Consider the following 16,134-nt stretch of genomic DNA (forward strand, 5'->3'; position numbering starts at 1 on the left):
ATTGCAAATTCTTCTTTTGGAGGAAGCGAGGGGAGGCCTTTGCCCAGCAGTGGGACACTAACGCAGGCTAAAAAAAAACAACACATCTGTATAATCTCACTACATAGTCTAAAACAAACGCATCTTCCGGGCGAGCTCACTCCATCGTAGTCCACGTCTTTCCCTTCGGCTAGTCTGTAGCCAAGAGTAAGCACATTTATAAATTTAAAAAAATAAGTCGCTTTCCATTGTCTGTCTGTCCCTACGTGTGTTTAGTTTTTTTTAACCAGAGTCATTCAAGAGCAAGGTTTATACCGTTATATTTACCTATAATCTTGCACTAAAGTTTTTGTTTGGTCCAATGAATAGTTGTCTGGTAGAGAATACCTTAAGCGCATCATTTGTACTATGTTATATCATGCAATAAATCTTATATAAATCATTGATTTTTTATAGTGAAAGAAATTTAATTTTCGTCCCATTTTGTACCTAAAGTGTCTGCCATTAGTTGTTAACGTATTAAAAATAAAATACGTTACTCGAAAGCAAAAACGTCACAGAAAATGACATTCATTGTATGGAGAGAGTGAACAACTTTCCAAGCGGCTACTAACGAGAAACAAAACTTAATATGTATAAGTACTTATTAAAAAAAGTTTAGGGTGCATTGGAGTAATTTCGAAGGTCTTCTAATTTCGATAATCACATAAGAATTACAATTATTTCCATCATATCAAGATTCTCCTTTCGAAATTACCCGACCATTTCCTATGCTCCGAAATTATTCCAATCCACCCAAAAAGTTTACCTTTATTGTCGGTAAAATTATGTTAACCTACGTCATATCTTTTCGACTTAAAAGTTAATTATACATCGTGTTATGACCTAGTAAATTCCTTGATCTATAGGTTTACTCACCAGGGAATTTCCAAAACATAATGACACGAAATTTTCCATCTGACATTGGCACGGTGTCAACGGAGGTTGACAACTTTCTACGCATTTCGTTATTCGATCAACATTATGTACATAAATACACATACATACATACCATATAAACAATCACGCCTGAATCATATAAAGGGGTAGGCAGAGCACATTAAACTACTCAAGTTTCAGTGCCAGTCTTGGCAATTAGGGGGTTGAAAATGAAATTGTAACATTGCAGTGACATGTTGCCAGCCTCTCGCCTACGCCACAATTTAACCCATATCCCACAGTCGACTTCTACGACCCCCACGGAAAGAAATGGGGTGGTGAAATTGTTAACCCGTCACCACACGGGAGACAACTTTATGTATTTATGATATATTAAGGCAAAAGTCCAGTCACCGGTATAAATAAGTGATGATTTCTGTACCTTGTCGCTTTACATCGTTTGACAATTTCGCATGACATTTCAAATAAGACGTTAATGTGACAAGGTATAGAAATCATCACATATTTATGCCGGTGACTGTATCAGTGCTTGACACTCTAAACCCTTCCGTCAGTTCCGTCACATTTATTGACAATCACTTAGATTGAAAGTGACATTGGGACACTTTTGAGCACTATTTTTTTTTTTTTTAATTTATTTAACAAAGAAAGACAATGTACACAAGCATATCATTAAAGTTTCGCCAAACTGTAAAACAGTTTGTTGGCGATGCGCTCCATCTTATCTAAAAATAACAATCTACCTATTAGATACACTACCTACAGACAGTACATCTGGTTCTTTTACCTTACATTATTGTTTCGATTAAAGTTTTCTATCAAGTACTTATTGTGATCTTAGGTATTTTGGCCTACTTAGAAGAAAAAAAAACCGGCCAAGAGCGTGTCGGGCCACGCTCAGTGTAGGGTTCCGTAGTTTTTCGTATTTTTCTCAAAAACTACTGAACCTATCAAGTTCAAAATAATTTTCCTAGAAAGTCTTTATAAAGTTCTACTTTCGTGATTTTTTTCATATTTTTTAAACATATGGTTCAAAAGTTAGAGGGGGGGGGACGCACTTTTTTTTCCTTTAGGAGCGATTATTTCCGAAAATATTAATATTATCAAAAAACGATCTTAGTAAACCCTTATTCATTTTTAAATACCTATCCAACAATATATCACATGTTGGGGTTGGAATGAAAAAAAATATCAGCCCCCACTTTACATGTACGGGGGGGTACCCTAATAAAACATTTTTTTCCACTTTTTATTTTTGCACTTTGTTGACGTGATTGATATACATATTGGTACCAAATTTCAGCTTTCTAGTGCTTACGGTTACTGAGATTATCCGCGGACGGACGGACGGACGGACGGACGGACGGACGGACGGACGGACGGACGGACAGACAGACATGGCGAAACTATAAGGGTTCCTTAGTTGACTACGGAACCCTAAAAATGGCAATCGTTGACGCTAGACGCCGATAGAAACACAGTCTTGCTCGGTCGCGCCAATACGGAAGAGCGGAGATAGCTAGCAACGATATATCGATAATTGATTGATTACGATATTATCGTAAGCGTTTAAAATGCATTCCGCTCAAGGCTCGGAACCGGTTTATTTTTTACGGTTAAAACCTGTTTACTTCGATTTTACTCCGAACTTTGTAAAGAACACGAACGTTATGAGAACTTTATTTTAACCGAAATAAACCGGTTTATTCGACGAGTGGCGAGACGCACCGGCGCCGCGTAAATACCTAAGTTCACGCAGCGACTTTTTTGTTTGGTTGAACAGTATTACCTATCATGCTGCGGAATAAACCGGTTTATTTTGTTCTAAACCGGTTAATCGAAACCTTTATGAAAGCGTTCTCCTAAAAACCGGTTTCAAAATAGCGGTTTTTCGAGCGAAAACAAAATTTAAAGTTTTTGCCGCAAGTACATGATAACAGTTTGAAAACTTAACCGGTATCTGAGCCCTGATTCCGCTACGTACCTTGTTGTGACATGTGTCATTTTGATATCACAGCAGTTCTCGAAAAGTTTGTACAAAAATTAAGGGAAAAGTTAAATTTGTTTTTATTAATTCCTATTTTGTTACCAAGATTTTGTTGATGAATTGAGATTTTATTAAGTTTTATTTCGTCATTAAGGTTCTCTAGTATCTATATTTTCTTAATTATAACAATTATCCTGTATATATCTTACGAAAGTGAATTATATTACTAAATGTTGGTAACAAAATAGGATCAATTAAAATTTGCTGACGTGGCATTGTACAAAGTTGACGGGAATTGCTGATCAATTGCAGTAGCGTGCGCGCACTTCGCGAACAAAGAAACTGTTTCGTCTGAACGTTTTTTCCTAGATGATGATCGGTGATTCATATCGTTTCATGGACAGTGCAATGATGGCATTTATATTCCGGTCTCTAATAATAAATAGACCAACTTCTCAATATGTTTATGTACAAAATAACATTGGAGAGATTTCGAAGCAGAATAGGTGAAAATAAGTCCTATCTTAGAGGAACTTTCAATAATATTATTAAAAATAAAATCTAAAAAAATATAATTTGATGGTAAGAAATAATTCTAATACAAGGTAGCAGAGATGAGAATGTTAAGATGGATGTGTGGCGTCACAAGAATGGATAAGATAAAGAATGAGTATATCAGAGGAAGCTTGAAAGTAGCACCGATAGTTGAAAAAGTAAGAGCGAATCGACTAGCATGGTATGGACATGTAATGCGGAGGGATGAAAGGCATGTGACGAGAAAGATATTACGAATGAATGTGGAAGGTGGTGGAAGAAACGGGAGGGGAAAACCGAAGAAGAGTTGGATGGACTGTGTGAGACATGATATGGAACTAAAACAAGTTAATGATGAGATGACGAGTGACAGAGATGTATGGAAGAGAAACACATGCTGCGCCGACCCCAAGTGACTGGGATAAGGGCAAGAGAATGATGATGATGATGATGATGACAAGGTAAAAATTTCGTCAATGTTGGATGCGTTAAAATTGATGGCTGTAATTTTTATATACATCGCGTTTTTTTTGTTTTCCGTTAAATTCGACAAGCAGTTACGTTCATCATCAGGAACCAGCCTGTATATCACTTTTTGTTAAATTCGAAAAAAATTTTTTTTTCGTTTCCATTACATAATAAATGGATTAATTACTTAATTATTGTTAGAGGACCTTAATCATTGAAGGCATTGTCAAGTGTTTGACGGCACATGTCAAAACAAATAACATTAGGAAGTGGTAAGGGATGCCATGCCACACACATGTTCAGTATTTTTTTTATGTTTTTTTTAATGATTCGATAACTTGAGAGTTAAGACGCTAGTTTCTCAGAGAAATTGATTGTATTTGAACTAAAGAATCTTCCCTTAAAGTTAACGGAATTCAATAAAAACACGGTGTATAGAAAAAATGTTGAAACTCGCAACGTTGAACTTGCTGAAAAAAAAAGTAAAAGTACAAGTAGGGTTAATAATTATTTTTTCCCCTCACTACCTCGGAAACACGTGTTTTGTCCTTTAATGCCAGCGGGTAAAAACGCATTTTATCCACTAGTGGGTAAAGTAATTTGACCTTGAATAAAGTCAAATTAACTGCTTTAAAATTAATAAAAGCAGGTGAATCTAGTAATAAAGATGATTTACCACCTGTGGAACTACTGGAAGCAGTGATAAACGCATTTTTTGCGTTGTAGTTTCCTCGCTATAGTGAGGGGAAAAGTTTTGTGTTACACTCGGGTGCAAATGTATTTTACTTCTCGTGTGTTAAAAAACTCGCAAGTTCAGAATTCTATTCTCGAACCACTCGCTTCGCTCGTGGTTCAACTATAGAATCCTTTCACTTGCTCGTTATTCAATTCCACACTCGGCGTTAAAATACAACTTTGCCCCCTTGTATAACAAATAACTATTAACTAAAACCGATTAACAAGACCTAATTTAGGGTTTACCAAGAACCTTAGTAACGTACAAGGAACTCATTAGATTTGTTAAAACCGGAAGAACTTACGGATATTATGACGAATTAATGTCACCAGTAATCATGTCACCAATTAGAGTTAAAAACGTCTTAATATGTGACGTTTGTTGGTTCAGTCACTGGCATAAATATGTGATGATTTCTGTACCTTGTCACAGTAACGTCTTGTTTGAAATGTCATACGAAATTTTCAAACGATTTAAAGCGACAAGGTTCAATCATCACTTATTTATGCCGGTGACTGTTCACGTTTTGACGACCGGTCTGGCTCAGTCGGTAGTGCGCCTGCCTGCTGAGCCGCGGTCCTGGGTTCGAATCCCGGTAAGGGCATTTATTTGTGTGATGAGCACAGATATTTGTTCCTGTCATGGATGTTTTCTATGTATATACATAAGTATGTATTTAAAAAGCTTTGCTTAGTTTGGGGCTAAGTTGATCTGTGTAAGGTGTCCCCAATATTTATTTATTTTATTTATAAAAAAGGCTGCAGAGAGAGGAACCGTCGGACTATCCGCGCCGTGTCCAAGATCACCGCCTTCTGCATCTGGCCCTTGATCCAGCCACCTAGCGAGAGTCTCTTAAGATGTTGGTCGAGACTCTTCGCTATGAGACCGTTCGCTGAAACGACTATCGGAACAATGATCGTTGAATCAACATCCCACATGGCGGTTATCTCGTGAGCCAAGTCTAGGTACTTACTGGACTTGTCCTTCTCGGCTTTCACGAGATTCTCATCATGGGGGATGGTGATGTCAACGAGCACGGCCCGGCGTTGCGGTCGATCTATTATCACAATGTCAGGCTTATTGGCTACAATAGTCCTGTCAGTGATAATAGATCGATCCCAATAGAGCGTGGCACGACCATTTTCAAGAACTGGCGCAGGCAAGTACTTGTAGTACGGTACTTCGCGGTCCACAAGGCCGTATTGAAGAGCAAGTTGCTGGTGAATAATCCTGGCTACGAGATTATGTCTGTGCAAGTACTCGCCGTTAGCAAGATGAGAACAACCGGAAATAATATGCCTGAGTGACTCTCCGGGACGGCGGCATGCCCGACAAATGTCGACCGTACCATCCTTCAGGATATATTTCCGGTAGTTGTTCGTCATCATAACTTCGTCCGCAATTGCACAGGCAAAACCCTCGGTTTCTCCGAAGAGGTCCCCGAATCGTAACCAGTTCACCGATGCGAGCAGGTCTACATCGGGTCCCGTGAGGGCCTTGTAGAACCGTCAGTGTAGCTGCTTGCTCTCCCATACCGCCTTGCGGTCCGCAGTACTTAGTACCACCACAGGTTTGCGCCAGTTCTCTTTCTTTTTATTTATTTATTATTAGATTAAGTATATGTGTCACGTGTGTAGTATAGTAATCAGAAGTTAACATAACATTTAACCTCATAAAAGAGCAGAAGTGGTGCATTCCTAAATATAAACGTAGCTGTATAATTTTTGATATTATAGGAACAAAATACACTTTCTGCGGGACTCGAACCCGCAACTTCTTGAATTCGGCTATTGCTCTTAACTTAACTAATTGAGTTATGGAATCGAACCTAACTTTTCCGTTATTATATTTAACGTTATGATATATAAATATTGTTAATATCTGTTGCTTTTTTTATTTTTTAACCCCCGACGCAAAAACGAAGGGGTGTTATAAGTTTGACGTGTCTGTCTGTGTGTTTGTCTGTCTGTCTGTCTGTTTGTATATCTGTCTGTCTGTGTGTGTGTCTGTCTGTGGCATCGTAGCTCCCGAACAGATGAACCGATTTAGATTTAGTTTTTTGTCTGAAAGCTGAGTTAGTCGGGAGTGTTCTTAGCCATGTTTCATGAAAATCGGTCTACTATGTAGCTTTCGGGGTTTTTTTCAAAAATTTAATATTGTGGTTAGGTTATTTTACTGTTGGTTCACGTATACAATGACTACAAGTGTCTCGGCATTTATAGGTATTGGCATTTCCTTGTATTTATTTAAATAATTACAAAATGGCATAATGTTTATACTCATCTATCGTCTGTTACGACCTTTTCAATATTATCTATAACTTGTAATTACATTTAATTATACTAATTTATAACCTTTTAGGTCCGGACGTTCTATCAACTACAGATTGCAGAAATATTATAAAAGTCATTAAAATTCTTATCTATTGCAATACATCATTTCTTGATACAATATTAATTATCACACTAATGAAAAGAAAACGTAATTTGCAGTTATTACCACTGTTTACGGAATTGTTTTTACACATAAATAAATATTAGGAAACATCTTACACAGATCAATCCACCCAGAGTATGAGATACCTAGGTCTGATTCAGACGGCTCGCAAAGTCGCATGCGATTTTAGTTTCATTGCGGGATGTTGGCCCTAAGTCCGTTTTCACATTATCCGATCCGATATCGGATGTCGGAAGGATTTCAGTGGAAAAAATCCAAGATGGCGCCTGTAATGTATGGGATATCGGTCCGACATCCGATATCGGATCGGATAATGTGAAAACGCACTAAGGGCCCATTTAGACGTTACGAGTACTCGCATACGAGTTTTATTACATTGCGATATTTGACGGCTGTGCAAAATTGTATGTAACAGCAGCCCGCAATGTAACTAAAATCGCATGCGAGTTCCCACGACGTCTAAATCGGGCCTTAGACGGCGTGCGAACTCGCATGCGATTTTAGTTACATTGCGGGCTGTTGAGGTTACATATAATTTTGCACAGCCATCAAATACCGCAATGTAATTAAAATCGCATGCGAGTTCGCACGCCGTCTAAATCAGGCCTAAATCACGCCTAAGGCCTGTTCATCAACTTACCTACGCTACGCTGGCAGTCTCGTATCCAATAAGATTTATGATGTTACAGTATCCACTCATTTATGTCACAACCAACAATGTCATAAACTTTACGATTAGTATAGGTACAATTTATTATCAATATAAATACAATATAAATCTTTAATTACCTATTTTTATTCTACAGTTAACACTTTTCCGCATGACAATATTTTATAAAATGTAAAAAATATTACTGTTTGTAAATAACTATCCACTATTTCACACCAAAATTTCATATTTTGTTTAAAAGTTATGTATCGCTCAAATCTGTGTGTATTCGTTCAAAAAAATCGTCTAACTGCCTTCCAAAATTTACAAACCATATTATATACCTTAATTATTCAGTGACTAATACTAAAACGCATTTAATTTATCAAAACATGCGCATTGGCACGTTCGCATCGATTTTAGGTTGTAAAAGCAATCAACAGCCCGTAGCCAAATGCACAAACGCTTACTATATCGATAAGCTATCTCTATCGCTCTCCCGTATTGGCACGACAGAGCCAGACTGTTTCGATTGGCGTCAAGCGTCAACAATTAGTAGGTAGGTAGTAGATGGCGCGACAGAGCCAGACGGCGTTTCGACTGCCAAGTAATATCAACGATAGTCACTTCAGCTGGACCGGTGGGGCCTGTAGCCAAGATACAATTGTTGACACTCCTTATCGTATCGTAGTTATCTCTCCCCCTCAGATCATATAATACTAGAGAGTGTGGACAAACCGTCGCAGTTGTTAGCTCATTGAGCATATAGTGTGATATATGTATTTGAGGGTAGGCTCAACAATTAGTGAAATATTATGTGGGTAATTTGGTAAAATTAGTTCTGTAATAAACGCCGTATGAGTAACACCGTGTTTCGTTGTTCAACCCCTAAACCGCCCCCGTATACGTACTATGGCGTATGTCGTTGTGTGCGCGCATAATGACATGACTCGATGCCCGTTCCCATGTAGAATAGAATAGAATATAGAGTAAACACTTATTCGTGAACACAGGCAAGACAAAATACAAATAATAACAACAAGACAGAAACGAATGAAGTGCCACGAAATGGCCTCATCTCAGCGTGTTGCTGGTGACTTCCAGGGAACAGTGCGAATTTCACGAAAGCTATTCAAGAAAACTATCAAAAACTAAGTGCATGGTCGTAGAAAAAGTATTGTATGCAACGGCGTTTAACTGAGTCAAAAATTACTAGTGGCGTCTTAATAACAATTTTCGGTTTCGCCTCAAATTGTTACCCACGCCACTCGTCTTTTTTGACCTCCTTTAAACGCCGGTTGCATAAAATACTATTATTTTAAGTATAGGGAACTAGCCAATACCCGGTATGTCCGATCTCCTTCCTTCCTATATCTGTACGTGTCTCTTCCCGCTTGGCGCGACAGCGCCAGTTATGCAGTTGCGTATTGTTTGCCACTGTCAACGGTTGTAATCTTGGCTAGCGGCCTGGTTCCGATCAGCTGTTGGAACTGTGTTAATGGCTTGGTCAAGGCCAGTGCCATTCTGACCTTTGGTAATTCGTTTAGTAACGTGACCTATGATGATGGTGCACAAGTGACAATGCAGAGGTCAAAAAGATGGTCATTATCAGCACTATATTTTTTTATGATTTTATATCCTACTAGATTTTTCCCGCGGCTTCGCTCGCGTTAGTCGAAAATTGCGGATGCGGATTGCTTCACAGAAACTTCCATCTCCCATTTTAGGGAAGTGGGGGGTTAGATTAGCGTACAAAGAGAGGGCACTAGTCGTGCGGGTAGCGAAAATGCACGCATACAAAATCTAATCTACTGTCTTTCAAAATGGCAACCATGTGCTAATAAATATATATTGTGCTAGGATGACGCATTAAACAATAGCCAATAAAACCAGTATTCTCTTCCTATGAAAACGATTAAATATTGAAGTACTTTTAATTATAATCTTCACATTTCCACAGTATAATAAAGAGTATTATCATACAGTATGGCCACTCCCGCTCCCCGCTGAAAGTGCCGCCCACCCCCTCTCGGTTACCTCACAGTTACCGTCTGTCAAAAACGCGAACAGTCGACCTGTCATATGTCACTCATACAAGCATAGTACGCGTTCACCTACACGAGCTTAGACTGTGCTAGGAACGCGCCTCTTTCATATATTTAATCGCCAGTGTCCGAGGTGTGACATTTCTAAGCACGTTCAAAAAATTACTTTAGTAGTTTTAGTACCTACACATCCAAAACTAGCTCTGTATAATTCTTCAACGTTTTTGTTTTTAACCCCGACGCAAAAACGACGGGGTGTTATAAGTTTGACGTGTCTGTCTGTCTATGTGTCTGTCTGTTTGTATGTCTGTCTGTCTGTCTATGTGTGTGTCTGTCTGTGGCATCATAGCTCCCGAACGGATGAACCGATTTTGATTTAGTTTTTTTTTTGTTTGAAAGCTGAGTTAGTCGGGAGTGTTCTTAGCCATGTTTCATAAAAATCGGCGGTCGGGGGTTTTTCAAAATTTTAATTTTGTGGTTATTCAAGAAACGTCTGACTTCGACAACGAAGCTCTAAATCGTATCCGTATAGAGTTAATTTTTGACATCAAACTTTTTGACAAGCGAATCATTCCAATATTGTACACGTCTATCGTCATAAATATAAAAAAAGCAAAGTCCTTGAACATGAATACAAAGTATATAAACGCTTACATTACAACCTTAACCTTTGACAGATAGACCCTTACAACAATATAAACAAAGTGTCTATTGCCTTAGCAAGGTGAGGAGAAAAACATCGCAACCTTCGGCCGTCTAAGAGGCACCTTCCGTAATAACATAACAATTTTAGATATCATACATGATTACCGTGACGGTAGTGTTTGTAATGAAAACAAACATGAGGAAAAGCGGATGTTTCTTCATATAAACTTCATTGCAGTGGCTGCAATGACTTGCAACGAATAACCTAACCACAAAATTAAAATTTTGAAAAACCCCCGACCGCGACATAGTAGACCGATTTTCATGAAACATGGCTAAAGAACATGATTTACCTTTTTTGATTTGAAACGATCGCAGCCGGCGGGTAATCACAATCACGGTCTATCACCACTCTACACCGTCCCGGACAATACAAGTCACAGACCAATAAGTATCTCGCGGTACTAGTATTTGCAATATAAGCGCGGGCGCTCGCCGTACAGTATCGACCAAGTATACGAAAGCAGCTCAGGTTTATCTTAAAATTTATTCAAATTTAAAAAGACCATCCACAAATAAGTAATTAATTAAGTCAACCTAATTTAAAGAACTTATTAATCGCACCCCAAACACTGGTGTGTATTATAATTTAGGATACATATTAGCTCAGTACAAAGTTACTAATTTACTTATTAATAGTGTGTTATAAAAAAATGTTACTACTTTAAAAAAAATTATTTGTTCCCTACATCGGTATTATAGTGTGCTTTTCAAACTGATAAATACAATATATTCAACGTAAGAGCAAACTTTACCTAAGTAGTTCTACTAATTTGGTTAGTTTGTAACACTCGCTTAAGACACTTATTTCAACTTTCACGATTTTCACACATTATAACTATTAGGTACTTATTTACTTACAGAGGACTTAATCGCGCTTACTTAAACTTTAATGTTTCGGGCATACGTATATTATTTTAGATTTTAAGCTTCTTTAATATTTATAACTATCAAACTACATACATTCATAGAACGAAAGTTGCAAAATGTTGAAAAAGACGATAGATTAGGGTTGCAAAAAAACGGTTTTTTTTCTGGCTTGAAAAAAAAAACATGAAAAAAAACCGTGAAAAAAAACAGTTTTTTTTCTGGAGTATGTTTTTTTTCTAAAGTACGAAATCTCAAAATTTGCAAAGTAGTTAATATTTTTATACGGTTTTTTAGACTTAATGTTAACTATTAAACGAATTTAATCAAATAACTTTAATTTCTGGTCTTATAATAGAAGTAACATTTACGAAATCTGTAGTTGGTAGTTATCACTATTTACTGTTGGAAACACCACCGCCTCTCCACGCTACACGCAGCATCGGGGATTCCCCAATAAACGTTTGTATACTGAATGTTAATTGAATTAAAATGTACGTTATTGTTATTGAAACACGTTACAACTCACGAAAAACCGTTATTGTCGTATTATTTGTTCATCTGAAAAAAAACCATATTTAGAAAAAAAACCATGGTGCTCGGTTTTTTTTCACAATTCTGAAAAAAAACATTTCGTTTTTTTCTTTTTATCTACAACCCTACGATAGACCCTAACTAATAGTGTTGTGTCCCTGTCAGTAAGTAGGCAAAATGCGTTTTCACATTATCCGATCCGATATCGTATGTAAGACCGATATCCTATACACTAAAGACGCCATCTTTGATATCTACCTTTGACAACTTTCCTACATCCGATAACGGGTCGGATAATGCCAAAACGCACTAAGGGAGCGAGAGCTCGCCTATTCTAACTATGGATTTGCATTCCATAGGCTACGGAAACTGCTAACCATCAGGCAATCAGCATACTTGTTACCACTGAAGTACATACAATATAATGTATAAGACTCATTGCAAACATTTGAAAGTTGAAACTCTATAACCACTTTCAATACTCGTACCTAGTAAGTGGGCCATTTTTTTCAAAGTTATCCATCCAACCTTTTTTTTTTTTTTTGGATTTGGAAATTTTTATGTGCTTACTCAGAATCGTGAGCTCTTTCAATTCTAATAGGAGAAAAAAAGTGTCCCAAGGTTTATTCCCCATTCCGTTACCATTTTTTCATACATTTTGTATGGCGGTAACGGAATGGAAGGTCTGAAAAATTTATTGAAATCTTGGGACATTTTTTTTCTCCTATCAGGATCGAAAGACCTCGCGATTCTAAGTCTGAATCGCGTAAAAAATACCCATGTTACAAAAAAAGTGGGGTGGGCAACTTTAAAAAGAATGGCCAAAGTTTTAAAATTATGGAAAAACAACTTACCTTAAAGCAGCGTAGGTGGAATGATGATCAGATGAGGACTTCAGACGTTAGGGAGATCGGGTCCGGTGGACGTGAATCTGAAAATAAATTAATAAAGTAAATACATAATCCTTATATTTGTCCGAAGCATAGGTTTGACTCAGACAATAGGCTAGTTTCCTACAGTCAAATCAGCACGATTTGTTAATATGGAATACTGAAGAGTGACGTCACGGTCAATTTATTTACTCTTTGATTTATTAAATAGAAATTATGCTTAAACATAACTACTGTCCATATTTTTTTCGATAACATTTTTTCCATATGTTTGGTTAATATGTTTTCCAAAAACTATTTACTTATCAAAATCAATATATTATATACTTTATTGACTCCCAAGATCATGCCTAAGCAATAATACCTACACAACAACAAAGCGTTTATTCACAATGCATGTGACACGAGAAACAATGAGAGGTAAAGGTTACCTAAATGCTTCTTATTATGTTTTTAGAGGATTTGCGCATGTTATAAATATATAAAACTTGTTTGTAAATGAAAATGTACCTACCCCTTTCCTGCAGGGTTTGTAAAGATGGGGATTTTCAAAATTTGGGACCCCCCAATTAGCGTAAGTTGAAACAAAAATTAACTCACTATCAGTTTTGTGACGATAATTAAGCATTAAATTTCAATAAAAATATTGTTTTTGTGTTAAAAACATAAACTTTAAGCGATAATCTACATTCACAATGTGAAAAATAGTACATTACATCAGAGGCCGGGAAAATGAGGATTTCCGGCCAAGTGGGTATATACGGCCGAGCGAGCGTGCGAGCGAGGCCGGATAGGGATACGAGGCCGGGAATCCGTTTTCACGCCGAGGCATGTATAGTGCTTTTCTCAAACATACAATGAAATAAAAAAAAATGCTCTAAAGGACAATATTATTTTATAAAAAAAAGTTACTTTGCAGGCCTAGGCCTAAAAAATAATATGAAATCTCTTTACAGTCCTCTCGAGTTGTTGCGCCCAAAAAGCGATACTTCCCAGCCCATTTTAAGGAACGTAAAGCAGATTTTATGCTTAATAATTTTATTGTCGTCACAAAACTGACAGCCAGTTAATTGTTGTTAATAACTTGCTAATTGGGGGACCCAAATTCTGAAAATTCCCAGATAATACATAATATAATGTTTACAAAAGCTGTCTATAGTAATCCAACGCGGAAATGCTGCGAGCGTCATGGACACTAATTTTGCACTAGAACGACAGGGAATAGTTTATTTGGATAATTTTGTTTTTTATTGTGTTATTAGTTATAAGGAATTGTTTTATTTTTATATAAAATTTGTCAGGTTATTAAATTTAGTTTTAGTTTAATTATTATGATTCGTCCTAGTTTCTATATTATGTAAATTTCTTTCATTACATAACTATTACTTAAAATAAAAAAAATACAGAAAATATTCGGCCCGCAAAGTAATACAAACACACTCGCGTTAAATGACATTATCTGGGTAAAGAGACATTATTGTCGATGGTGCTTACGTCCCGCGGTGTCGTATTTGTACTCGAACATCGCTCATAACGCCGTAAGTGCCATCGACAATAAGATCCTTTACCCACATAATGTAATAAATTTATATAAGTATTAGTATTCAACCTGAGTTTAGTAAATTAATGTTTGATGTCACGATTATATTTGTCTCTGTTAGCTATTATTTCTCCTGCGCCAACATATATGTCTCTGTTTAACCCAATGGTTGACTGGTAGAGTATGCCTTTTGGCATTAAGTCCGCCGTTTGTACATGTTTCTTTAGTTGTGCAATAAAGTTTAAATAAATAAATAAATATGTCACAAATATGCCCTGACTTGACTGACATGGCAACCATGTTGGCTGCTGAGATATATTTCAAAAAATTTGAAATATTTAAGTGATCCAATCAAGGGGGCCGATCCAATGATCGCAACCTTCCCCTATACATTTTATTGATAATATACCGGTAGTTAGATAATGCCCTTGTCAACAAATTATTGTTTTTCTTCTGTGTAGGTACCTAATAAATATTTAATAAATAAATAAATATTGGGGACACCTTACACAGATCAACTTTGCCCCAAACTAAGCAAAGCTTGTACTATGGGTGCTAAGCGACGATATACATACTTAAATAGATAAATACATACTTATATATATATATAGAAAACATCCATGACTCAGGAATAAATAAATATATGTGCTCATCACACAAATAAGTGCCCTTACTGGGATTTGAACCCAGGACCGTGGCATAGCAGGCAGGGTCACTACCGACTGAGCCAGACCGGTCGTCAAAATTAAATCATTCTAATATTTAGCATTTTCTAAATTACCCTTCTTTCTTACTTTTCTTTGTAATTTACCAAAATGGCTTACGCAATAAATCGCGCTAGACCAAAAGATTACGTTACAAAAATAACTTTTACTAATATGAGCGCTAATGCGTTTCTAAATGTTTCCTAACGACCGCTAGGCGGCATCGCGAAATGTTGCCTTTAGATATAGTTCATTTATTATTTGTTACGAAATAGTACCATTTATAAGTACCTAAAGGTAAAAATACTAGTGTTCGACACGATAATGCTCAGGGCACGTATCCAAATGCACAAACGCGTTATTAGAGATGCAACGAATAGTTGTTTGGCCGGATACCGGATAGCGAATATTCGGCCCAACCATCGGCCGAATATTCTGTCTCCGGCCGCCGAATATTCGGACAGCAGAATTTTACCTACAATACCTACAATTTTAGCAGGGAGCGGGCGCGTCGTGCAGGTTTTGACTTGTTTCGTAGTGAACGTCGCGCGGAGTCCGTTTTTTTGTTTAAATGTGTATTTTTTTAATAAAGGGCTATGATTATAATTATTATAAGCATTATAACCGTAACTGTTTAATTTGTTTATCCCACAATAATTCAATCAAAAATAGCACACCCGGTATCCGGCCGGATAGTATGTCACTATTCGGTATCCGGCCGAATAATAAAAAAGGGCCGAATAGGCCGGATACCGAATAGTAACCGAATATTCGGTGCATCTCTAATCGTTATCGTGGCTATTGCTATGGGTCTTCCGTATTGCCACAACGATTTTCACGGCATTTCGGCTACCTAGGCCGGCAGATGACATGACCCTTTCTGTTAATTTGTTGAAATTATTGACAGATGACTTAAGATTGAAGGTGGCGTCTATTGGTTTATTGCCGATCACTGGTACTTTTACCTTACGCCGTGTCTTGCGTGGGCGACGGTCGCGCGACCGTCGCGCGGCCGTCGCCGTCGCGTCTCATACTTCCATATCGATAAGGTTTGATTTCGTATGCGTCGCATCGCCGTCGCGCGACCATCGCGCGACCGT

At 37.3% G+C, this 16,134-nt stretch overlaps 1 protein-coding gene across 1 annotated transcript in view; it reads right to left on the reverse strand.

The window, feature by feature from the left end:
- The window catches only part of LOC125238198 (ABC transporter G family member 20-like), a 159,500-nt gene that overhangs the window by 106,159 nt on the left and 37,207 nt on the right, over nucleotides 1-16,134 (reverse strand). The window contains exon 2 of the mRNA XM_048145470.1: nucleotides 12,755-12,831. The gene's annotated coding sequence lies outside the window, so the exon portion shown is untranslated. The remainder of the gene's footprint in view (nucleotides 1-12,754; nucleotides 12,832-16,134) is intronic.

The sequence above is a fragment of the Leguminivora glycinivorella genome, chromosome 23 (genome assembly GCF_023078275.1).
Source record: "Leguminivora glycinivorella isolate SPB_JAAS2020 chromosome 23, LegGlyc_1.1, whole genome shotgun sequence".
NCBI lineage: Eukaryota > Metazoa > Arthropoda > Insecta > Lepidoptera > Tortricidae > Leguminivora > Leguminivora glycinivorella.